The sequence below is a fragment of the Polypterus senegalus genome, chromosome 17 (genome assembly GCF_016835505.1).
Source record: "Polypterus senegalus isolate Bchr_013 chromosome 17, ASM1683550v1, whole genome shotgun sequence".
Classification (NCBI taxonomy): Eukaryota; Metazoa; Chordata; class Cladistia; order Polypteriformes; family Polypteridae; genus Polypterus; species Polypterus senegalus.
Window position 1 is genome coordinate 27,680,724 of NC_053170.1, and position 25,410 is coordinate 27,706,133.

The following is a 25,410-nucleotide window of genomic DNA, read 5'->3' on the forward strand; positions in this document are numbered from 1 at the left end:
AGAATTGTGCTAATTAGGATATTATCAGGATAATGCAGGAAAAGTTAAGATGATAATTACAACCAAAAATATAGTGTACTTTAAACATAACATTTAGGACATATCTTCTTAGAGACAGAAAATGCTATGTTAAAGAAAGGTTAAATGTAAATAAAGTGTTAAAGCTTAGGCACCAAAATGTGACCATAACATACAATCCAACAAAAGGCTGGAGTGATAATAGCTTGAATCTAAATGACAATGCATTTAGGGTTAAATTGTTATTTACTAACAATGAGGCTGGCATTTCGCTAAAGCCTGACCACACCAACAGAGAGACACGTCACGGTAATGTAGAAAAGGGCGTGGCTTTACAGTCGGGGTGCACACGTTCTGTACATTTTTTGTTTTAACATTTCGCTTTATGTCTCTAGTGATTTTTGTGACTTCAGCATTATAGGGCCAAGTTGAATATGAATGATATCAATTGAAAGGGCTTAAATCATGTAAACGTTATGTTTTACCGAGAGATCGTTTCTTAGGTAGCCACGTGTATTTTAAAGTTGATGTAAATGGGTATACATGCAAACCATATGAAACTAGATCAATTTTGATATTTACAAGATTAAAGCGGCTGAAATACAGTATCAGAAAGAGCTGTGTTTGTACTCGGCATATAAATAACTTTTTATCAAGTGCCATAGACAGCGAGAAACCGCTGTGCTCAAAATCATGTAAACGTTATGTTTTACCGAGAGATCGTTTCTTAGGTAGCCACGTGTATTTTAAAGTTGATGTAAATGGGTATACATGCAAACCATATGAAACTAGATCAATTTTGATATTTACAAGATTAAAGCGCCTGAAATACAGTATCAGAAAGAGCTGTGTTTGTACTCGGCATATAAATAACTTTTTATCAAGTGCCATAGACAGCGAGAAACCGCTGTGCTCAAAATCATGTAAACGTTATGTTTTACCGAGAGATCGTTTCTTAGGTAGCCACGTGTATTTTCAAGTTGATGTAAATGGGTATACATGCAATCCATATGAAACTAGATCAATTTTGATATTTACAAGATTAAAGCGGCTGAAATACAGTATCAGAAAGAGCTGTGTTTGTACTCGGCATATAAATAACTTTTTATCAAGTGCCATAGACAGCGAGAAACCGCTGTGTTCAACGCGGATGTTTTTAATAACTTTTCTCGCGAGCTTTTAAAGTTCATTGTGCATTTTGGTATATAAGAGAGAATCGTTAGTAGGAAGTAGTTCGTCTAATAATATTGTTCTTAGACCATAGGTATGTAAAAAGGCTTTGACATTTAACCGATTAACGAGTTAACAAAGAGCAGGGTCTTATGAATTTTAAAGGCAACTTATATTCTCAAACCCCTTTGAATGGTGTGGGGTTGGTTTAATAATCGTACGATTTTCCGATTTCATTAAATAAAAAGCATGAATTGTTACAATAAATATTTTAACACTAAAGTTTGTTCCCAAGCGTTTAAAATTGGCGGTCAAATGTGTTCGCTTGCATGGGGGCTTCGTGGTTCTCGCTATTGATCAACTGAAGTTTAATACCAGAGGTATCCATGTTCTGTGAAAGAAAGTTTGTTCCCATTTAAATTTAACTGCCAAATGTGTTCGCATGGCGGTGAAAGAAAATTTATTTCCCAATTTATAAAAGGAGGCACACTTATGGTAATTGAATATTTCACTTTATAGAGTTTTTAAGACAGTTACAGCTACGCAGAACTATACATGACTAAAAAGCATGAAAAGTGTTTATAAAATGAGGTCGTGTGTCGTGAGTTTATATCTTACCGCGAACCTGTGAATATTTTCAGAAGGTTACACATAGCTACAGTATAACGGCAAGACGTGTATATACTGTATTTAATTTCTTAATGTTTATAAAATGAGGCCGTGTATGGTGAGTTTATAACTTAGAACTTTAGGAGTGAACATTTTTTTAGAAAATCACACATATGCGTGGCTTTGCATGCAGGATAAGTGTACTGTATATTTAATATTAGTTTTGAATCTAGTGCTTATCAAATAAAGACGCGTGTCGTTAACTTATAACTTAGAGCAGAGAGTCCCTATCGTTTTAGAAAATTGTATATTTAATTTTAGTGGGTGTTCGCAGAGACAGTGCTGAAAAGCGTGTTAAGAATTTTAGTAAAAATCAGAAGGAGTGTATATATTCTTAATCGCTTTGATTCGGGGTGAGAATAAGTATTTTACTTTATGATATAAAAATAGAACACGTTTAAATTAGATTAAGACTTTTGTTAATTGATAACATGAAGGGGACCTAATTGCTGTAACGTCTGGCTAATGCCTAAAACAGCCGGTTATCAGAAAGGCCCTGGTAATTAAATTAAGAGACAGGCCTTGATCGATCATGTTTGGTGCATTCCGATGGGGGGAGGTACGTAATTGAAAAACGAGTCTTTTAGCTTAAGTTTTTTGAACCGGTGAAGTTTACAAAGAGGCGTTCAGGCATTTGGAGTGGCCATGTATTTTCGTGCTTTTGATTCTAATGCAGCTTATACCGTTTTAGAAATTTGTATATTTATTTTCTTACTATTAGTTTACAACTTAGAGCGGTTGTGTGAATATTTTATAGCGTTTTTATGTAGTCATGCATATGCGTTCGTTTTAGTTAGTCTGGTTTGAGGGGGTGAACATCATTTCAGTTATGGGGTGAATGAAAGATAAAGACGCGTGTCGTGAATTCAAAACTTGGAGGCGGAGTGAAAATCGTTTTTATTTAAGGGTGTGCCGTGAGCTTAGTTTGGTTTGAGTTGGCTATGAAGGAAAGACTCTTGTCGTGAACTTATAACTTGGAGGTGGAGTGAAAATCGATTTTAGAAAATTTTATTTTCTTGTATGGGAGTAGGGTTTTAGTGGCGCTGCTTTTCTTTGTCCTGCCTACGTTGTGGTTGTCAGCTTGTTGAAGTAAGAAGGAAAGTGAATATAAACCATTGATTACTTCTTTTATTTGATAATTTACTACCACTTGCCCGTCTGGGAAGGGATATTACAGTATATTTATTTTCTTACAACTTAGAGCGGTTGTGTGAATATTTTATGTAGTCATGCATATGCGTTCGTTTTTAGTTAGTTTGGTTTGAGTTGGCTGTGGGGTGAACATCATTTCAGTTATGGGGTGAAGGAAAGATAAAGACGCGTGTCGTGAACTTAAAACTTGGAGGTGGAGTGAAAATCGTTTTTAGAAAATTTTATTTTCTTGTATGGGTGTAGGATTTTTAGTGGTGCGCTTTTCTTTGTCCTGCCTACGTTGTGGTTGTCAGCTTGTTGAAGTAAGAAGGAAAGTGAATATAAACCATTGATTAGTTCTTTTATTTGATAATTTACTAACACTTGCCCGTCTGGGAAGGGATATTACAGTATATTTATTTTCTTGCAATTAGTTTATAACTTAGAGCGGTTGTGTGAATATTTTATAGCGTTTTTATGTAGCCGTACATATGCGTGGCTTTGCACGCGGGATAAGTGTATATTTAATTTTATAATATTAGTTTTGAATCTAATGCTTATAAAATGTGTCCGTGCTTATATCTTAGCTGGCCTGTGAATATTTTCAGAAAGTTTACACATAGCTATGACGGCAAGACATGTTTGTATTTAATTAATTAATATTTAATTTTGAATCTAATGTTTATAAAATGAGGTCGTGAGTTTATATCTTAGCGCGGGTCTGTGAATATTTTCAGAAAGTTACACATAAGCATAGCTATGACTGCAAGATAAGTGTATATTTAATTTCACAGTATTAATTTTGAACCTAATGTTTATAAAATAAACCCACGTGTCCTAAGATTATAAATACATTTTCATACTTTTATAGTTTCATATTTACATAAATTATATTTTCATATTTTTCATATTTCATATTTTCATAAATCATATTTGGGGCGGGGCTTAATGTCATCCATCATATTTGGGGGCGGGGCTTAAAGTCATCAATCAAATTCACACCTCTTTTGACACTAACTATCTTAATGTACTACTTATGTCATCCAGCCCCTCTGTGGGAACTCTGTGCAGCGTGGTGTACTGAGCGGTAATAAATAGCCTACACGTTGCTGTGATTTGTGCTTTATATATCGTTAAACATATATTTTGGGCTCTATTTACATAGATTTTTTTCAGATTTTACACATAGATTTAGATCACATTTATACATACATTTAAAAGATTTAGATCACATTTATACACACATTTAAAAAGCTTACACTGTGAAAAGTATAGTTTCTAATAAGAACCATGTTTAAAATATAACACTAGGGCTTTTTAAAGTGTAAAAATACAAACATACTGTATAACTGCCATAAGATTTATGTTCACATTTATTGTCATGTATACACTGTACAGTGAAATTATTACATCAGTGTATGACCAATATGCACTTTTAAGAAAAAAAGAACTTGACAGAACTTTCCAACTAAAGAGAGAGAAGCTAGACAAAGACAGGTGTATAAGAAAAACGACATAATTTGTTGAACTAATTTTATTTATTATTTATTAAACTTTATTTGTACTAGGGGGCTTCGCTGCCTGTTCGCTTTGCTCGGCAACCCCCTCAGGCCTGCGCTACATGCTAGGCACTTTGTGTATCTGCTGCTCACGTATGTGGATTTCACTTTCACCAAACAACCAATGTTTTAAGTCTTGTGGATATTCCTCTTCATTGGGAAGCAACACTACTTTTCTCTGATGGCAACTCGAATTAGACGATCTACAAGTCTCCGACTTAAAGTTTTAAATCCAAACAATATATTCAATCTCTTTTGACTATTCCGTTATTTCACAGAGTAATAATTTACGTTTGTTTGTGCTAATGCGATCTTTACTATCATTTTTTGAGACTTTCAAATTTTAGTACTTTCATGATCTCTAACCTGGTCTGCATATGTATCGTGCCAACGTTTTTTAATTCTTTATGACGTTCTACTTTGTCATCTACTCTTTGTCTTTTATTTCCGGCCCCGGGCGTGGTTAAATCTCTTGGCACAAAGTCTCGTCTCATGGGAAGTTAAGGCATCTCCCTGAAAAAAATCACGTCTCGTCCCAAGCTAAAAAGTCTTGTCTCATCCCAGGATTTTTTTATTATAATAGAGAGATAGGATGATAAAAAGAGAAACTACTACACCACTGGCTGCCTGTGACACTGAAACTGAAGCAGATACAGAAAATAGATGGATGTGTATTCAAAGAGGCATAGTTAAAAGCTTTATACTGAGTAATGATCCTATGCAGCAAGATAATCATAAGCAGTTGGGCAGCTGCTTCATTTCTCTCTTTTTTATCAGTACAATTACAGGAGCTGACACACACCTTCCAGCTTTGCTAAATTAGGTTATAGGTTCTGCAAGGTCTGCCATGAAATTAACAAGACTGATTGAAAACATCCAAAGAGCTGTAACCAATGTACTGACAGACCTCACAGAAGACAATTTCGAAAAGTGTTTCCCAAGGTAGAATGGCCGACATGTAATATAATAGAAAGTAATAATTTTTACAATAACTTTTTATTTATTATCAGTCTCATTCATTTAAAGACAGACTGTGTATGTAACAATGAATTATCATTTTATATGACAATCAATCAAAACACAAAACCCAAAAGATGTACAGGTATATTTGTTGAATAGTTGGGGGACCCTGATTGACTGACTGCTATCCTTTAACACTAAAATTATAAAACACCATATTGAGAGAGTGGAAAAAATCCACATAAGTAATTCAAAGATGCTGATTACATAGCAAACAAAAAGGTTAAGTTTGTGCATTCAGCAGTTTATACCCAGAAATGTTGACTTCCTCTGTAAAGATAAAAGTTAAGCATTTTGTAGTGGCCACATTACTTGGGCAATTGCTGGCTCAGTGCTTTGTTCTGATGCTTGCTGCTAATGGAGCTATGTAAAGTAATAAAGAAGAATAAAATATATTAAACTGATAGCAAGAGATCTGCACTTAATGTGTACAAAGATAGACAATAAAAATCATTATTGCACGTACAACAATTTGTTTCTGCATTGAAAGTGGTATAAGTGGAAGTTATTTTTAAAAGAAAGGTTCGCCAATATTTTTATTTCCTTCTCCTCTCAAAATGTGAGATAAGTATTCAGAATGTAGCTGACAATACAAGCTGTAAAAGCTCAATTGAATAACTTCACTCATTTTTAATGTTAGGAATCAAAAAGAGCTTTGTGATAAAGAACACTTTTCAAGCACTGGTTAAATGCCACTAAGCATTTCATAGACTTAACTCAGATTTAATAAAAAAAACAGCCTGGTTTAACAAAAGGTTTAAAGAAAACATATTGATTTTTCATACACTTTAATTGTATACAACTCAATAACTACAAAGGGTGCTATTTTTTGGCAGGGCAATATTTTTGATTTGTTGGCTTAGTTTGCCATTAACAAACACATGACAACAGCAAACAATCTCAAAAACATCCATGTCATGTTACCTGTATTATTGAAGGATGTTTATGAGATTGTTTGCTGTTGTTCGGCATTGGTCACCATAGACTCCTTTTCTATAAGAAACTTTGTTATTTCCATTCTTCATGAACAAATGAGATTATTTTTTTCCTTCAGCCATTAGTACAAACCACATGGGATAAATATTATAGAAAAAAATACCATTTTGGGCAGAGTATTCCTTTAGGAGATAACAGAAAATCAGTAGCCAGCGGTGCAGAAGGGTGATTCTGACCACCACTAAATTTTCTGGTTTCATTCCATGTCAAGTAACATTCCCAAATATTTCTGCTGTGTTTACACTACCAGGTCTTGAGGCCAGAATTTCAATTAGTGAAATGATCTAATCCAAAGTTTGTGCCGTTTATATAGCACACTTAAAACATGGCACATGCTTTTACATTGTACACATATTCAGCTCATTGAAATATTTGCTCAGCACATGTATTGTAACCCAGCAATGTAGATAAAGCATAAACATGGATCTTCATGTCATTTTTTTCCTCTTATGGATGCTTTTGAGTTTTCTATATTTTAGAAGCGACGCTTCTTTTCTAAATACTGTATGTTGTCAGTGCAGAAGGGCTATGGCATTATATGCCTCTGCATTTTCTGCTGTGATTTCTTTCCTTCACCTCCATTCAGAGAAGAATATGAATACACAAAAGGAGTCAAGAATGACAGGACTGTATTGTTAATTGCTTTGATGAGTCCTAATGGCTGGAGAACTTTTGTATAAGACAGGTATCATTGTAATGTCTGCAGTTGTCAATCCCCAAGCTTCTCTCTCCTTTTAACATGTAGTACATTGTTACACATCATTGGGCAAAAATCTGGTCTACTTAAAATGAGATCTTATATGGACAATTTGAGTTTAAATGGAATCCAGTACCAGATACAAAAGCAGCCTGTGTACTCTCTTAAAAAATCTGTTACTATTTGTCGCTTAATCCTGATCAGGGGTGCAGTGGGTGGGGGGACTGGAGCCTATCCTAGTTAGCCCAGGGAGCACGGCAGGAATAAACCCTGGACAGTGTACTGGTCATCAGAGGGCGTTGTTTACACCAAATCCAATCTGAGTCAGATAGAGTATGTGCAAAAATCAGAATCAGGACACATTAGAAGTGTGTAAATGCAGCTTAAGCTGTTTACCGCCTTGTGTCACAAATTCTTCTTTCTCAGTTGATATTAATAAAGCAATAATACTATAATATATATTAGAAGATATCCATCAAAAATGACAAGCAAAGCAAAGTAAAATAAAGCATTAATTTCTTGGATTTTTATTCTATGAAGCTGACTTCAATTGGCTATTTGTGTCTATGCTTCCCCATCTTCGTTGGGTGTATAACTGGCATACTGTAGCCTGGAGGGCCCAACTTTGATTAGCAGTTTATTGCGTATGTGCTGCATTAACATCTTTTTCTGGTGTTAGACTAACCTGATATAATTGGAGAATCTCCTCCCTTATTCCTTCAGCATTTGAAAAAATACTCTATCACTTTATCCAGTGTTTCCTTTGTTCTTCCTAGCTGTTTCACTGCTGTCATTATTTGGACTGTGGACTTGTGAAATGGTGGTCCAAGAGTCCAGATTCCACATATTTTTATTGACCCTACATTTCTGTGTAAAAAAAATAGTCTTTATACGGGAGAGCACTAAACAAACAGACAGACACACTGACTGTACTGTACTCTTCTTTTGAACCTCTGTTATTCTCCTGTGAAAACCAGGGGTCACAGAGCTCCTCAAACACCCAGCACAACAGTCACAGACACAAGTCTTGCCACACAAGACACCTATATTTAAATTGGGAAGCACTTTTCTTTTGCTCCCCAGCACCACAATTTGCATGTATCAATAACAAATGCACAGTCCCTTCTTTTCTTCTTGTCTCTTTCTCTCTCTCTCCTTTTTCCAACTCCACTCATCCTGGCAAGCCTTGTCCACCTCCTCCTGACCCTGGATCTTTGAGTAGTGGCAGCTGGCTCCTTTTATAGGGCACCTGGAAGTGCTCCAGGTGCTCTAAGATATTCTTTTGGCATCACTTCCGGAACCTAACATGGCTTCTCCAAACTCCAAATTTTGTCGTGCCCTGTGGGAATCTGGGGGACTGCCCTCTAGCATCCCAGGGAAGGTAATGCCCCAGACAGGCTCTCTATCTTGGTCCTTCCACCCAGCTGCCATCCCGGCCAGGTAATGGCCCAGGCCATACATCACACTCCCTTTGACCTGATATAGGTAAACCTTACACTCATTCTCAGGTAATATATAACACTTAGTTTCATTATTGTCAGTTTGCAAAAGATTTACAAAATTGATTCTATGAAAAGGAATAATATCTTTTTTTCTGCTGTCACTAATCCTCAGGTACAATAAGGTATTCCTTTGGCATCAGTGTTAGTGTTTTGAAGCTTTCCTTTTATAATCTTTGTGAACATCTTCTTTTCAATGAATACTGTAAAATACCCATAAGGGAGGATACCTTCCAGACAGAGAAGTAAATAAGTAAATCATATATGCTGACAAAATCAAGAGACATAGAATATATTTTGTATACTCTTCTACAATATACATTTTAGAATAAAATATAAATTGTTAATTAGTACTGACTACCAGAATATTTCAAGAAGAAGTCTACCACAAATAATTCTTAAAGTAGCTTGCATGCAGGGGTTAGCCATGCTTAGGATTCTAGGCATGTTTGTGGAACTATAAAAGTACTTTAAGTTATTTCAGCAGCATTCAAATGCATTCCTCTGTCAAACAGAACTTGATGGTGTAGCTAGAATATAATATGAGGATTCAGTTCTGGGCAGGCGAAATCTTCTGGGATGTAAATTGTACACGGGCACAAGTCATAGTGTGGAAAATAGCTGTGCTCACAATACAATGATGATGATTCTTCATGCATTTTGAACTAAGAAATAGCAAATACACACTTTAAACAAGGCTTTTCTTATGTGTTATATCTTGTTTTGCAAAAGAAAAGAAAATAGTAGTAATAGAATCAGTTTTTCAGCTTACACTTTCCCTTGTAAGACTTAATTCCATCTTATGTTGGTGGACTGGGATAAAGTCACTCTAAGCATATTTTCACAACTGAGATACAAAAAGTAGTGAAAAAATGAAGGATATATGGTAACAGTATTCACTGTATTTTCTGTGTCAAGCAGTCGTTACTGCAGAATTGGAGATGAGCTCAGCCAATGCTGAACAATTAATGACAAGAATCATGAAGTCTGCCAGGACCATGAAATCAGAAACAGCCCCACACCTTGACGCTTCCACCTCCAAACAACTGTTGGTATAGTGTTTTTTGGGTCATGTGCAGTGCCGTTTCTCCTCCAAACATGGTGTGTAGTATGACAGCCAAAAGGTTCAACTGTCTTTCTCATCTGACAAGACTACATTTTCCCAGTATTTCATAGGCTTGTCCAAATGTTGTGTGGCAAACTTTAAACAAGTCTTGCAGGGTGGGCGAACATAGAGGCCATGCTGGCAGAGTGCACTGCCTCTTGTTTTCTCTGTCACAATTGTACCTGCTGTCTCCAAGTCTTTCAGGAGCTCTTCCCAAGTGGTACTTGTGTTCTGTTTTGTGTATTGTATTTACATAATTTGACACCCATTGTATGCCCAATGTACCTGGAAAGAGATCTCTCTGTGAATTGCCTTTTCCAAGATGTCCTCCATTTTTTTCCCCACAAGGTTATTTTTCAGAATTTTTTTTGTCTTCTTAGAGAGCCAAGGCTGGGGGCTGTCAAAAAAACAGGGCCTGTTAAATCCCATTGTAGCACTCCTTGTGTGTGATTTTGGGCTGTACAAGAAATAAATTGTTTGTTGTTGTTGTAATACCGTCTGCGGTTCTCAGGCACCATGCTTTATATTAATGTTTAATAAAAGGGAGCTGCATGCAAGTAATAGTCTTTGCCACCATCACCCCCCATCTATTTTTCTTTTATAGTCCTGAGCTGAGCAGGTTGCCCGGTTGGTAAACAGTCAATGAGTGTGGACTCCACTGTGCACTTATAGACGTTAGTGAACATGCTATAGATATGGACATCTGGGCTTTCCTAAGAAGTCTTGGGAAGAAGTGTGTTGGTGAAATGTCTTTTCAAAAGACAAGATGTGCTGTGCTCACTTTATGTCATTAGTAGTGATCAAGTCATGAAATTTAAAGCTACCAACCGTCTCAACAGCATCCCCTCAAATGCAGATGTCAGTGTGGTCCACCTCCTGTTCTTCTGAAGCCTATGACCAGCTCCATAGTTTTGCTGACATCAATGGAGCAATTGTTGCCCTTTCACCTCCATATCAGAAGGCACACTTCTTCTCTGTAGGTTATCCCAACATTATTGTTAATCGGGCATATGACTTTGGATTTAATCACTACATTTAATGATGGAGCTGTGCTTGGAATCACTGTCATAAGTGAAAAAGGAGTAAAGTAAGGGGTTCAGCACACATCTTTGCGGGATGCCTTTGTTGAGGACCATTGTGGAGGAAGTAATGCTGCCAATCTGCACATGCTAGAGGCCTGCCAGTTAGAAAGTTCAAAACCCAGTTGCAAAGGGTGGTACAAAGTCCCAAGTTCACTAGCTGGGTAATCAGCTTAGTTGATGCAAGAATACTAAATGTTGAGCTGTAGTATGTTATTCTGAAATAGCAATTTTGTTGTCATCTATGTGTGCCATAATGATATGAATTGCAATGTCAACCTCAGTGGACTGGTTATGGCACTGTGCAAGTTTGGAGGTTCTGCAGGCAGTTCAGACTATTTGGAATTTCTATTTTACATGGTCCAGAACCACTTAATCACAACGGGGGCATGCAACACTAGTCTGTAACAGTTCAGACAGTCCACTTTTACTTTTCTTTGGAACAGGGGGTAACTATATCAGTGAGATATTAAAGATGTAATTGAAAACACTAGAAAACACAATGCCTCCTGCAGTTTTCTAGTCACATCTAGAAATGTGAATTTTAAGTAGTTTTATTTTGGGATATATGCCTTTGGTAGCTACAGGTTAATCTAATACGTAAAAATGTGAAGTGTTTTTAACTTTACTTATTTATTTATTTATTAAGGATGGCAGGCTACTGTTTAGGTGAGTGGAAGCAGGGGAGTGACATGCTTTTTCTCAAAGAGGAGCTCTTAGGAAGAAGGCTGTACCATATCTGCCCCGACTCATAAAGCCTTTATTGACCCTGGAATATTTTGGAACTTTTCTCAATAACATTCCTCAAGCATAACATTTTCCACTGTCTGTGATTAGTTGGAATATTAAATGTTATCTGTGAGATCTGAATTAGACTTTTTGTCCATCTACTATCCTTGTAGAGCATGCATTTCCTATGTTGGCATTGGTTTTCTCGAGGTACTTTATTTTTATCTTCCATTTCTAAAGATGTGTGTGGTAGGTCAGCTGGTGACACTAAATTCTTCTGGCTTTGCATGATTTACAATTGCATACATGTGTGTTTGAGTATTCTCTTTGATGGACTACTGTTGCTTCCTTGGTTTCTCTTCTTGATCCACTTAATTTCCAGGGTTTCTCCTTGCAATCCTGTATTGGACAAAGTGGGTTCTGAAAATGAATAGATTTATTATTAGTCTCATCTGGCATAAGAAGTTTTTTTGCCTAGTTAATCTAATAGAAAATGTGCATCTGGACGCTGATGTCACTTTCTCCAATTCTTGTTGTGAAGCTCTACACCTGCACTTGTTGTAGAGTGTTGTGCAAGAACAAAATACTTTGTGGGGTTATTGTATTTCTGAGGTGGCAATGACTGATCGTCCATCTAGCTCTATGAAGAGGATTTCTTGCTTTGTGCATTGTATTTACCCCATTTGTTGACACCCTTTGCACGCTCAACCTACCTGGAATGGGGTCTCTCCCTGAATTGCCTTTCCCAAGATTTCTTCTATTTTTTCCCACAAGGGTTTTTTTTTTTCTTGTCCTCTTAGGGAGTCAAGGCTGGGAAGCTGTCAAAACAGGTCCTGTTAAAGCCCACTAAGGCATTTATTGCGTTTTGTTCTTGTTGTTCTTCCACATCTTCAAGGGATGATGGCATGAAGCACCTATGGACATTTTGCAGCTACATTTCTTCCTTGAGACAAATAAAGTACTATCTTATCTACAGTAAGTACTTTCAGGTTGCTTTTTTTAATTTCCAACCAGTTCTACTGGCAAGTCACTGTAAATTAGTTTTGCCGAGACAGTTTTACTTGTATGATGCCACTAACTCTTCAGGACTTGTTTTTTTTTAAAGAAATGCTACACATACTTTACTAACTAGGCATCAGTTATGGGATTGTGTATGGAAATCCTAAATAACATTAATGTGTTTAAAAGGAATTTGGAAATGCATTTCAGATACCTTAAGTGAATTTTAAGATATCTCACAACGGATTTAAAAATAACGTGAAACAATACTCTATTCGTTTTGAGAAATCTGTAGCCACTTTGAGATATCTGTCCAGTTCTGCACATTGCCAGCTCCATTCCCATCTGTATAAACCGAAGGGAATGATCCATATTCTACAAAGCTGTGCATGTACAGTAACTTAAGAAAGTGTTACACTGACCCTCCTCAATCCTTACACAAATTTTCATTATATTTTTTGGAAACTTCTCATTTATACTCACTTAGGAATCTCTTAAGCACATATATAATTTTACTTTTGAAGATTACATTTGTTATGTTTGTTGTCTTAAATATATCATTATGTTTTAAAACTTGTAAACTCACATCAGACCTCACAATGGCCATAGGACCAAGCATCAGAGATGTTAACATCAGCGGTTAAGCATTGAGGTAAAGAAAAGGAGAAGAGGACAAAAAATGAAGAACAGAAATTATTTTCAGCATATGACTGGTGGCTAAAGTATCAAAGTGTTTTATTTAAAATGAGGAAGCAAAGAATGGAAATGAAACAAAACATTTGAAACAAAATGCTTAAAAAAAAACACTAAAGAAATGTTACCATAATATAAATGTATTAATAATTAATGCGATTCAAATCAAATTATCTACATTTTCAGTATTTCACTGTTTTGTTTTTGAAAAAAGTACACTTCCATCATGTGGCTTGAGAAATTCTGTTTATCATATGTGAACATTACCCGGGCACAGACAGGCAGACATGTTGTTTTTCCACCGCCACACGTTTATTTACAATATCTATTTACAAAAATCAGTGCACACAAACCCCCCAAAGTCCTGACTACACACACAATGCCTTTCTTTGGGCCACCTCAACACTCTCTTCTCCTGCTTAGTCCTTCTTCAACCCGACTCCAGCCTCGAATGAAGGGAGACGGCCCATTTTATCCCCACCCGGATATGCTCCAGGTGCTCCCTGGTCCCTGCTTCTCTTCCCCCCAGCACTTCCTGGTGTGGCGGAAGTGCTGAGGTCCAGGGTGACCACGGGCCCCTACAGGGTTTTGCTTCCAAGCCCCCTACCCGTGGCCACCAGAACCACCAGGCTGGCGGCCCCCACGTGGTGCAAGGTGGGCGCACGCCCTCTTCCGGTCCTTCATTGCGTCCCGACTGGGTCGTCGCCCCGGCATCCCTGACACATATCATTTATTTTAAATGCTGGAGAAAGGTTAAGAAAACAACATTTTTTTCCAGTTCACCCTCAGCGCAGAGCAAGGAGTAGACACTACCATGCAATAAAAATGATTCTTGGAAATAAAAAAGATCTGATTCCAACATCAAAGTTTGAATATTATTTGAAACAATCTCCTGTGTATGCCTCTGTTTCAATATCGAACACACAAAAGATGGCATTTTGATAACGAGCATTTATCGGTTTCAAATAATTTTTATGGAATTAGTTTAAACAGTCCGAAAAATGCTGTTATTGAGCACACTGGTTTTACATTCACTGTCATTATTTGAAAGAAATGTTTGAAGACTTAGCATCAGCAGTTCCAGTAGATGAGTATATTGGTTCCAAATGCAACAATGAAAGAGATCGTAGTGAAGTAGTGCTGTCAGATAGAAGGACTCTATTAAAGTCAAAAATATCATTACAAACTCTTATTCTGAGGCAAAAACTGACATTCAGATGTAAAAGAGCATTTTCTTTTACGTCACAGTAATTTTGGCATTTTGCATACTCCAGGCAATGATTTGCAAAAATTCTGTGTTTCACAAATCTGTTTTTTGCACACTGCTTCCATGACCAAGTTTTTCAGAATTTTGAATGGTAAGCTTGTATCTTCCTTAGTAAAATGGACATTTCTTAAACACACCCCTACACAACATATATTATGACATATTTTGTTTCCTTACTGCTCTGCTTTTGTATCTACAGTTGCACCAAGTACAGATTTTGAAACATTTGTTTCACGCAAAAAGTATTGTTCTGCTGCTGATTCCATTCCAGTTCACTCTTAAACCTGAAATTTCTAACTGCCGGGGACTACTGTCTTGTGCAACAGCATCCATTACAGGAGACAAAAGATAGATTCCTTTTTCGATGATATGTAAGATAACTGCCCGAGTTCAGATTTGTCTCATTTGAATTTACTTCAATTGAAAAACATTTCTGAGAGCATGTGGTAATGCGCGGGGTCGCGTCTTACCAAATGCAAGTAAGTAGCAGCATTTATATGGCTATAAGAAAGTGCACTTACCGTTGGTGTGTTGAGGGCGCTGTCGCGGGAACGTCTAGCGGGTGAGCGCTGTGAGGCGCGGGGTGTCTGGACACACGTGGGGCCGGTATAATGGCCAGTACGGGCTCCACCGCACGTGTTCATTTTTACACTCCGGTGTCCTCGTAGCCTGCCCAGTGCAGGCGGTTTAAAGTGCGGCGCGCCTAAAAGAGAAAGCCGGCATTTGTTTGAATCAGAGATGGGGATCCCATAACGTCAAAAATGGTTTACTTACTGGTGAGTCAGCAACGAGCGTGCTTGAGCTCAGCATAGCTGTTGGCTGTACCGGAGGGCTTTATACGCGCGCGCGACCCGCAGGAGTTCGGTTTTAAATATATAGTTGCCCGGGGCGTGGCGTGAACGCGCTACCGTCTACCGGGATAGGTGCATGAGGAAGACGTGTTGGCAGATTGGCTGGATAATCTTGCCGGGTATATTTAAAGAGTTACCGGCTAACAGGGGTGGTCAGTGGACCTAAAAGCGAGGTAGGAAAAAAGCACTGCTGAGCTATTTGGAGGAACAGTTGTAATTTTGGCGGCTTTTGTATATATTCTTTGTAGATATTCTTTTTGTATATAGAGTTATATATCTCCTAGTGATTATTTTTGGTGGAGGTATATATATTTATTTGGTGCTGGGATAGTTTTTGATTTTAGGTTTGGTGCAATTGTTTTTTTTTTGTATATACACACTTGTTTTGTGCATTTTTTTTCGTGTTGGAGGAACGTCTTGAACCAGGGATAAAAGAAGACAACCTTCATTATTGGAGTGTGTATGTAGTTTTTGTAGGAGTGCACTGTTTTTGTAAATACACCATATTTTTCCTTTTTGTTTTTTTATTTCTTTTTGAAGTGTCAGTGTTGAAGGACTGTGTCTCAAAGCCCACCTGACACTACTGCATTTTTTTTTGTACAGCACTCTTGTAAATAAACTTGCACCATTCACACTTCAATTTTTGTCTGTGTCTCATCTCTCCGCTGATCCCGTTCGGTTCATGAACTATCAGATGTCCAGAGTGTAGGCTGGGGCCACTTCCCACTACACGGGATATCACAGAGCATCATAGAAAAAATTAATTTTCATGACCTATGAAATGATTAGAGCCCAGTTTCTAAAAATTCTATTCTCAGTTAATGCATAATTAGGCAGAGAGTATGCAAATAATGGAAATAAAACACTACACCTAATTTGTCAGGAATGTTTATCGAACAAACTTCTTTAACAGCAGGCTTACAATAGGAAACAGCTTGATATAACTGGCTTAGCAGACTTCTGTTGTCTCAGATAACATCAGCATTGGTATGTCCACCAGATGAGATGATTCAGCAATTAAGCATAGTGGGGACAGAATAACATTTTAGGTTTGCTTTGCATGATTCAGGAGAATGTCTAGGTATCTGTTCTTAAAGTGTAGCTTAACAAAATACACATCATGCATCACAAGAACAATTGCACAAGTTAATCTACAATAAAATACATAAAGAAGACAAAAGGTTTTGTTTTGATATGTTCAACTTAAAATGTAGCCCTTGACTGCACATCAATGCGGTATCATGACCTGAACAACAGCCCAGTTCATTAAGAAGAGCCCAAAAATACCAGTCAGTTGAAGCATCTGTATAAACAATGTGTCAAAATACCTTCCACCTTATAGGCAAAACTGACAAACAGGCTCAGGAAATATTTATTAAAAAATCACCACCCACTACCCATTATAAGAAATTCACATATTTTCCCAACAAAATGCTTAATGTTGGACTGATGTGTTCAATGAATACATTAAATTTTTTTGTGTTGTAGATCAGATTATTTTTTATCTGCAATGAACTGGTACAATTTCCAAAACTCTATCCTACCAGTAACTTCATCTCCTGTGACTCTGAAATAGATTAAGCCTGTTTGAGAATAAGAGTATGAATGAATATTCTTTATTATCTCTTAATATACTTTTTGAATTAAAATGAAATACCATTCGTAACCTCCATAAACTGTCACATATGTGATGTTACCACAAATACAGATTTTATTACAATCCATACAAAGTAATCAAGTTTTTACAAAAAGAAGAATTGAGTTAAGAACAGATCAATCCCCACCCCTGAGAGAGAGAGCAAGCCAAACAGCGTAAAATTTAAGGCTTGTAAACATACCTAAATGAATAAATTCTCTGTGCTTTATAAACTTATTTTAAAATATTACTGATTAGATCCTGCCATGTTTAGAAAAAAGTCTGTACGGATCCTCTAACTGAGTATTTGATTTTTTCCAATTTTAAATAATATAACACATAGGTTTCCCACTGACTTAAAAGAGGAGAGTTTGGGTTCTTCCAGTTTATCAGAATGAGTCTGCGTGCCAAGAGTGTAGTGAATGCAATCACAATTTGTTTGACCTTCTCCACTTTAAGCCCCTCTGGAAGAACCCCAAACACAGCTGTTAATGGGTTAGGAGGGATTGTGAGTCCAAGGCTGTCTGAAAGGTAATTAAAAATTTTTGTCCAGAATAATGCTAATTTGGTGCAGGCCCAGAACATGTGACCCAGTGAGGCTGGGGCTTGGTTGCAACGTTCGCAGGTTGGATCATGCCCTGGAAACATTTTGGAGAGTTTTAGTCGAGACAGATGTGCTCGATATATAATTTTGAGTGATATAACAATTCTTTTAAAATGTATTAATACTTATTGTAACTAGCTACATTGTAGAAGATTTTATAAGGAGGTCTTGTTGTCAGGGGTCATGGACATGTAGTGTTTGGCACTACTGCCTCACACCTCCTGGACACTAGGTCCAAATCCTGTAGAGGTCACTGTTGGTATAAAGTTTGCATGTTCTCCCTCTATCCACATATTGTTTTCTTGGGATACTTCCAGTTTCCTCCCACATTTCAAAGAGGTGCAGGGTATGCTGATAAGTGGCTTTAAGTTAGGCTGCTGTGACTGAGTGTAGGTGTACAGGCGTACATTGCGAGTTTGCACTGTTATGGACTGCTGTCCTGTCTGTGGCTGATTTTCACTTTGTGCTACAGGCTGCAGATACTTACAACTCTGAATTAGATTAAATGTGTCAGAAAATGGATGGTTTTATAGTTGAACACATATAAATGTCTGGTAACCGAGTCATATGCCACATGTTTAACAAGGGAGGAGAACCAAATCACAGAAACCCTGATTGATTATCAATGGATTGACATGTTAAGCTCACTTGAAAGGTCAACTATAATTATCATTTCGCCTAGCTAGTGCTTAGATTGGCTCAGTTAATTGTAAATTCTTTCAAACTAGTAATGCTTTTAGTAATGGTTATAGATTTTACAGTCTGGGATAACTACTTTTAGAAACTTTTTGTCATGCAGAATTATTACTACAAATAAATATTTGGAAGTTAAAGTGTGTTTATATGTCAAAAAGTGCACCAATATGGGTTGCTTTCTACATATTCAGTCATATACAACACGTAAAATGAATTTTAACTAGGTGAATGTGCTAGCAAGCAGTGCTGCTTTTACAACTTGCACTGATATACTTTATCTCTTACACCAGGAATTGTCAGTGTGTTCCATTTGGCTTTTGTTGCATCTAATGAAAACCAGGTGAGTCCAGAAAATCTCAGAATATAAAACAATATTTTTTTATGGAATAACTTAAATTTTGCAATTATTTAATTTTCAAATACCCTAAAGGAGTAAGAAAATAAATGTTCAAATGACCAAATTATTTTTTGTGAAACTGTACATAATAATGAGGATTGTTATTATGCAGAGAAAAAACATTACTGTACATGCCTGAATCTCATTTATGATATATGTATATATATATATATATATATATATATATATATATATATATATATATAAATATTCTGATTGGTTTTGTATTGTTTTAATTAGGGCTGTGAAAAAAATGCTGCATCCATTCTATTAGAAATGTTCTTATTTAGAATATTAATTGATGTCTTCATCATGGCATTTATGCAGGAACTGATCTAGTAATATTATTTTTATTTATTTATTTTTGTTTCACTGCCATTTGAGACTATATTGCACTAGGTCTGCGATGAAAGGCTTCATTTAGGCAGCCAATCTTTAAAAGTGGTCCCAAATGAATAAACTGAATAAATCCTCTAATGACAAGCATTTCTGGAATTCAGTAGAATCATACACTTAAAATATATTTTGGAGACTTCTTTTAAAGTAAGAAATAGTTGCCTTGATCAGTTCATGAAAGCAAAAGTATATATGAATAATATGAGTAGCATTACAAATACAGGAATGATAATATAGGCAAATGTAAGGTATGAAATCAAGATTCAGTGTTGTCAAAATTATAAAACTGTTTCAGTAAACTGCTTTTGTTCAACCAGGCTTATCATTTAAAATATATGCCTTCAAGGGCACCATACCAGAACGTTTAAATTTGTTCATACTTATTAACTGATATTGGTAACTGACAATGCCTTACAGTATTACAATGAAATGGATGGTGATTTATGTTTGATGCCCCTCACATGATGTTGAGATCAACTTTACAAGAAAACCATTTCAATGATATAAGATTCTAAAAGCTCATCTTTTAACAAATTAAAAAGCATGGCATGGAAAATGGATGTCAATTTTCTGAGAACATCCTAACCTGCTATGAACCCTTCATTTAATCAAGAGGGTAAAGTGTATCTGGAGATTTCATTAGCAGCCACTTTGCTAGATTTGATACATTAGTTCTTAGGATGCATGGGGGTTGGGTGGTGGTGCTGCTTGTAAGCCATTCTGTGATCTTTAGAGATTCTGATTAACGGAGATCAGTTTATTTAAAGGGCCATGGGGTCAGGATAACAGACTCTTTGTATCTCCTGAATTATATAAAGAAAATCTGACTTCTTATATGAGGCTTGCCCTTAATTCACAGTGCAGTTAGGGACATGCATGATACTGGACTGGGGTGAGGTTAGACGAGTCATTGCTCGCAATGGTCATCTGTACATTTTACCATTAATCTTGTTAGGAACATGAGTATTTGTGTTGGATTCAAATGTATTAAAAAATTTAACAAAAAACTAAATGAACACATAATATATTTGTCTTTGGGTATGGGCTGATTAAAAAAAGCCTATGTTATGTTCCTTTTTAACTGTTTAATGTGAAATAAAATAAAAGGCAGGGGTGTAAAGGCAGACAAATTCTTTAAAAACATTTGCTTAATGACTATTATTTGTTTGGCTTTCTTTACTTTCATTAATTTGCTGTGACAATACAAAAATCATTTGCACAAAATGATCCTCTTGAGGAGTAATCCGAAAATTAAAGATGAACTATACTTGCTAAGGTAAATTTAAATTGCCCGTAATTCCTAGATCACTAGTCCTTTTTCTGAACCTATTTCTTCCATTATAGGATTGTGGGGAGGAGGATCAGGCAAAAAGCAAGACATACCACTGTACAGGATGCAGTCATGTATACACCAACACACTTTTAGGAGTCACATGATTTGGACTACTTTTTAAATTACATGTATTTTTAAGAATTAATGAAGCTGCACCTTCATGTTTGCTCAGTGGCTTTGGCACTATGTGTTTAAAGGTTCATATGGGTACACGCCTGAATTAGTCATTTACATCATGGTGGCTTGGTTAGTTAACTCACATCTGCACTTTGTTCCCAAATAAATGAAAGACTAACAAGAAAATCAAGTGTCTAAAGAAAAATAAACCTTACTTTAGTTACGTTTATGTTCTGTCTGGAAGGAAAGGTACCTGTTCCTTGGCAGATTATTTCAAAAAGTAGCTAAGATCTCATTAATACATTATAATACTTGTATTTTTCTATTTTTAGCCTAAGTATGATAGACATTGTACTCTTAATTTTAGAACAATCCTTATGCAAGCAGATTGCATGATCAGCATAAGAAATAGTTTAAAGTCTCCATCAGATTATAAGATTAAGCTCTATTAATGTTGTAGAGTAGACTTTGCTGTTCAGTTCAGAGTACTTATCTCTGTGACTTTTCTGGTTTAAGTATATACAGTGTTACGCTGTTGTCTGATGACTAGAGATTCAATATATTCTTTCTTGTACATTGTAGAGGTTGATTATAAGATTCATTGTTTAACTGAACACTTTTAAACTGTACATTTTATAAAAATTTTAAAGTAATCTGTGGCACTATAGTTTAAGACAATATGAACACATTTATGTTTTGAATTTTCTTTTCTAGTTCAGCATCTCCATGTTGAATTTTGAAGAGCCAACTATGAAAACTTACTCAGACCATCAAGCAAAATTTTTAAAATAATGCATTTTTTCACTGTTCCTGTTTATGTTCCATTTTGATAGGAATATTCATCTTCTTCATTAATTGTTTGATTTCATATGACTGCAGAAATGCTGAGTTTATGTGAATAATAAGCAGTAAAAAATAATAAAAAGGCATTCAAATAATTAAACTCAAATCAAGTTTCTGGTAATGGCTGTGTAATTGCTGTTAGCAGGCAACAGAGAAGAGGAAATGTGGAAATAATCAAACTTCACACAGGGATCCTAACAACATCAAGGTCAAGGATAAGGCGTGACATTTGCAGTGTAGACATACAGCACAGTGTGTTTTTTGGAACTGAAGGTTTGCCTCCCCTTGTCCTAGCAAGGTACACTGCCAACCATTTCAAGTAAATGTAAGTGGTATCCTCCACACTACCATTATATACTGTACTGCCAGCTTGTACCACTGCAGCCAATGTGAAATGTTTCTCCAGGCAGCAATGCATACTCACATTTATGTTCACCGAAATTGACCAGTGAAGGTACTGTTTTTCTGGCATTTATAGCTAAATACATTGAGATGTTGAAGTCCAAACAAAGCCCTTAAGACCAGCTAGAAACCAGGTTATAATCTAATTGTAAAATTAATACAAAAAGCAGCAAAAAAAAATTAACTCAAATCTAGTTTTGGCTAATGTTTGCGTGATTGCCATCAGCCGACAACAGTAAGCAGGAGAAGTAAAAATAATCAAACTCCATACAGAGACTGAAACATGGAGCAAGGACAAATGGAATGCATGACATATGCAGAGTCGGTGTACAGCTCATTCGCAGACAGCTATACCATTCAGACTGATAACTGATTTTCATTGTGGAACAGCTTTACAGGCATTCTGTAAGTCACAAGCACATATGTATTTATATATAATACGCTACCGTGGCTCTTCGTTTGCCTGTCCTGGATTTTAAATCACCTGTTGTTCACAAACCTATTGACCTGAAATTTGGTACACATATACTACGTGACGTCTACTATCCGCTTTTGGGGTGATGATTGACTTCCAAGGTTATTCCTCTTTTTTGTTTTATTGTAGAATCAACTCTCGGCAGCCGCCAGCAGAGTGGCCATTTTTGTGCATGAGTATGGGCACCGTTCTCATCCATACCACCTTTGCAATCGCTTCCCCTACCTCTTCACATATTAAATCATTCTTGAGGCAGATTGAAGACTTAAGTGCCAGCTTAAGTCAAAAATTAAATTAAAGAAAACGTACTAATTAATTGCAATACAAACACTGACTTAATCAGTTTTAACGCAAAAAGATGCAGATGAAAGAATAGAAGAAGCTGGCTGCTAGGGTGGAGAAAAGAAGAGCTGCTCAGGAAGCAGCAAGCGCATCAACCTCTGAGCAAATGAATGCTAAACGTACAGAGGAAGAGGATGAAAAATAGGAATGCCTCAAGTCAAGTGTATTAACTGCACGTTATCATGCAGTGCGCTGTTACTGGTGTTTTATAAATTCATTAGTACAGTACTTGTACCAAAAAGTTTCACAAGTTTATTAGGCAGGATATGCCATCTGTAATCTGTTTTGGCTCTTGTTTAGAATACTGTTGTCATATTTTCCTGTTCCACATTACTTTGACAATAGAGTGTATGGGATAAAGTAAAGATTTATCATTTCTTTATTGCTAGAATTTGTATTCTGCCATTTGCATGGTCAAAATTTAGCAAATATCCATCCTCCCTATTACAAGGAATATCTCCAGAGCAATGAGTTTTCCATAAAACATTTATAAAAACCCTGTTCTACACAAGGTTTTTATTTTTAAGCTGCATTTGCCTTTTCTTTTATTGTTCTGACTTTCTTGATTCTACTAGTTTCTTTCTTTGTTAAAATTTATTTAGTTTTTTAATTAAATTTTTTATATTTTTCATTTATTTTTACTTTTCAGTAGTTGTATGTGATGGGCATTCCAACCAGAGCTGGTTCATGCCTTACACTTGGTGCTTCTTGGAGAGACTGTGGCCCCCAAAAACCATGAATTTGATTGAACTAAAAATATGTTATTTTGTAAGTTATATGTGATAAACTAATGTTGCACCCAGAGCTGGTATCTTCCTGGTTTGAACTGGATAAGTAGATTCAGAAAAGTTACAGGAAGTTACAAAAAAAATAACGGATGGTGTACATGCAAAAGTTTTTAATCACTTTCTTCAACCGTGTGTCCCATAGTGTTACTGTTTTTCAGTTCCTTTAAGGGTAGACTTATTTTGTACAGTAATCAAAAATATTCTAAATATCACCTTTTATTAAAGAAAATGATTTTCCCATTCTGAATTTTCTTTTTTTCTTTTTATTTCCAATTCTTCTTTTTTTTATCTTTGCAGTTTCTAAAATTGTTCCTTGGTGCATTTTTCTTTTCAGTAGAGTTCAAATTAGAAAACTCTGCGTTTCATTTTATTAAAGTGAAAATTGATTCTCAGACCATTCAGTCTAGTGATTATTTACCTTTTGAGAACTCACTCAGTTTTAAAGGTTTGGACGTCCTCGGTGCTTTACCATTTCTCTGTATTCTTCCATTGGCTTATAGTTCAGCTGGGTTACTTTCTGTGAAGGTCAATGAATAACAGCACTGTGATATTGGAGTCTTCCAAACTGTTAAACCAACAGCAGAGTTTTCTTCAGTGACATTTTTTTTTGTTTTATTGTGAAATACATTTCTTAAAATACATTTTCTATGTGTTAACTCTGGCTTTTTGTTAAAAAAAGGAACATTATTATTTCTTATTTCTCTGCAAGTATGTAATAATCACAGTCTATTATAAGCCAAAATTTTCCAGGAATGGTTTGGCATTATAGTTTTATGAAATAGTTTTGGGCTCAGGTTTTCCAAATTATGAGTGCTAAAAGCCCATTGTGCTAGTGCACCCTACAGTATGTTAGGTATGCCTAAGTAAACTTCCTGCAGCCATATTTATTGCCATAAGTAGCTGATACACATTGTTGGTTAGAAGTGCCAAAAATTAAAAAAAAAACAAGAAAGAAAAATTGTTCTAGTTATTTTGAACAGTCTGACAGAATTCCATTTTATTTATCACTTGCAACAAAATAAACCTGAAAAGTAGTGGCAAGTGATTAGTTCTTCTGATGCACAGTTCCAGAAATTCCAATATGGCTTTCTGGGTGGATTTTGTACTTTCTCCCAGTGTTTTCTTCTAAAGCCTCAGAGGCCTGTGTGTTTGTTTGGATGACTTTTACCTGGCTTGTTAAAATCTAAGGTATATTAAAATGTGTCGACTGCATGTTCTCTGTCTGTGATTTTTCTCAGCCTGCTATTGTTTTCTGCTATATCAGAAAGGTCTGTAGTTTAGCTTGATTAGTAGCTCTGAATTGCCCAAAATAAGTGGATGAATGTATATGAGTGTCCTGAGATACATCAATTGCCATCCAAACCTGGCCGAGTTCCTGACTTGCATCATTTGCTGTCTAGATAACTGAAGGAAATTCAAAAAATGTATGAAAGAATAGCAATCATATATTTCCTGGGTATGTGCATTACAATGAAGAAAAGACATTTTAGTGATGTTATGACTACAGTACAAATTGAATAACAACTTTTGAAAGACTGTTTGGCTTACGAAAGCATACATGATTTATAATTATTCATGTGTATACTGTATATAGTAAAAGATAACTTTAGTATTTTTCAAGTCAACGTTGTTTCTTCACAAACATGGTATATATGCATCTGCCATGTGAAATTGTGTCCTAAAGTTAATTGTTTTCTATACATTTAAATAGAATATCTTGCCGACGCTGACACTTTACAGTGGAGGCTATGGGACACAGAACATCACTGGAAATAAAAGCTTATAAACCTACCAGTGAAGCTTCAAAAATTTCAACATGTAAAAACGTGACTTCAGTGTTTCTGACATGTTTGTAACAACAAAAAGGATCTAGAAATATTTATTTTATGGCATATTCCT

General features: G+C 36.0%; 1 long non-coding RNA gene across 3 annotated transcripts in view; it reads left to right on the top strand.

Moving 5' to 3' along the window:
* The window catches only part of LOC120517434, a 125,113-nt gene that overhangs the window by 16,862 nt on the left and 82,841 nt on the right, over positions 1 to 25,410 (top strand). The window contains exons 1-2 of one of the 3 annotated variants that reach the window (XR_005631032.1): positions 12,513 to 12,647; positions 18,709 to 18,758. The exons of 1 other annotated variant lie outside the window; for it this stretch is intronic. This is a non-coding gene — a long non-coding RNA (uncharacterized LOC120517434). Of the gene's footprint in view, positions 1 to 12,512; positions 12,648 to 18,708; positions 18,759 to 25,410 lie in introns of those variants that run through there. One more of the 3 variants, XR_005631033.1, reaches the window with a different exon arrangement.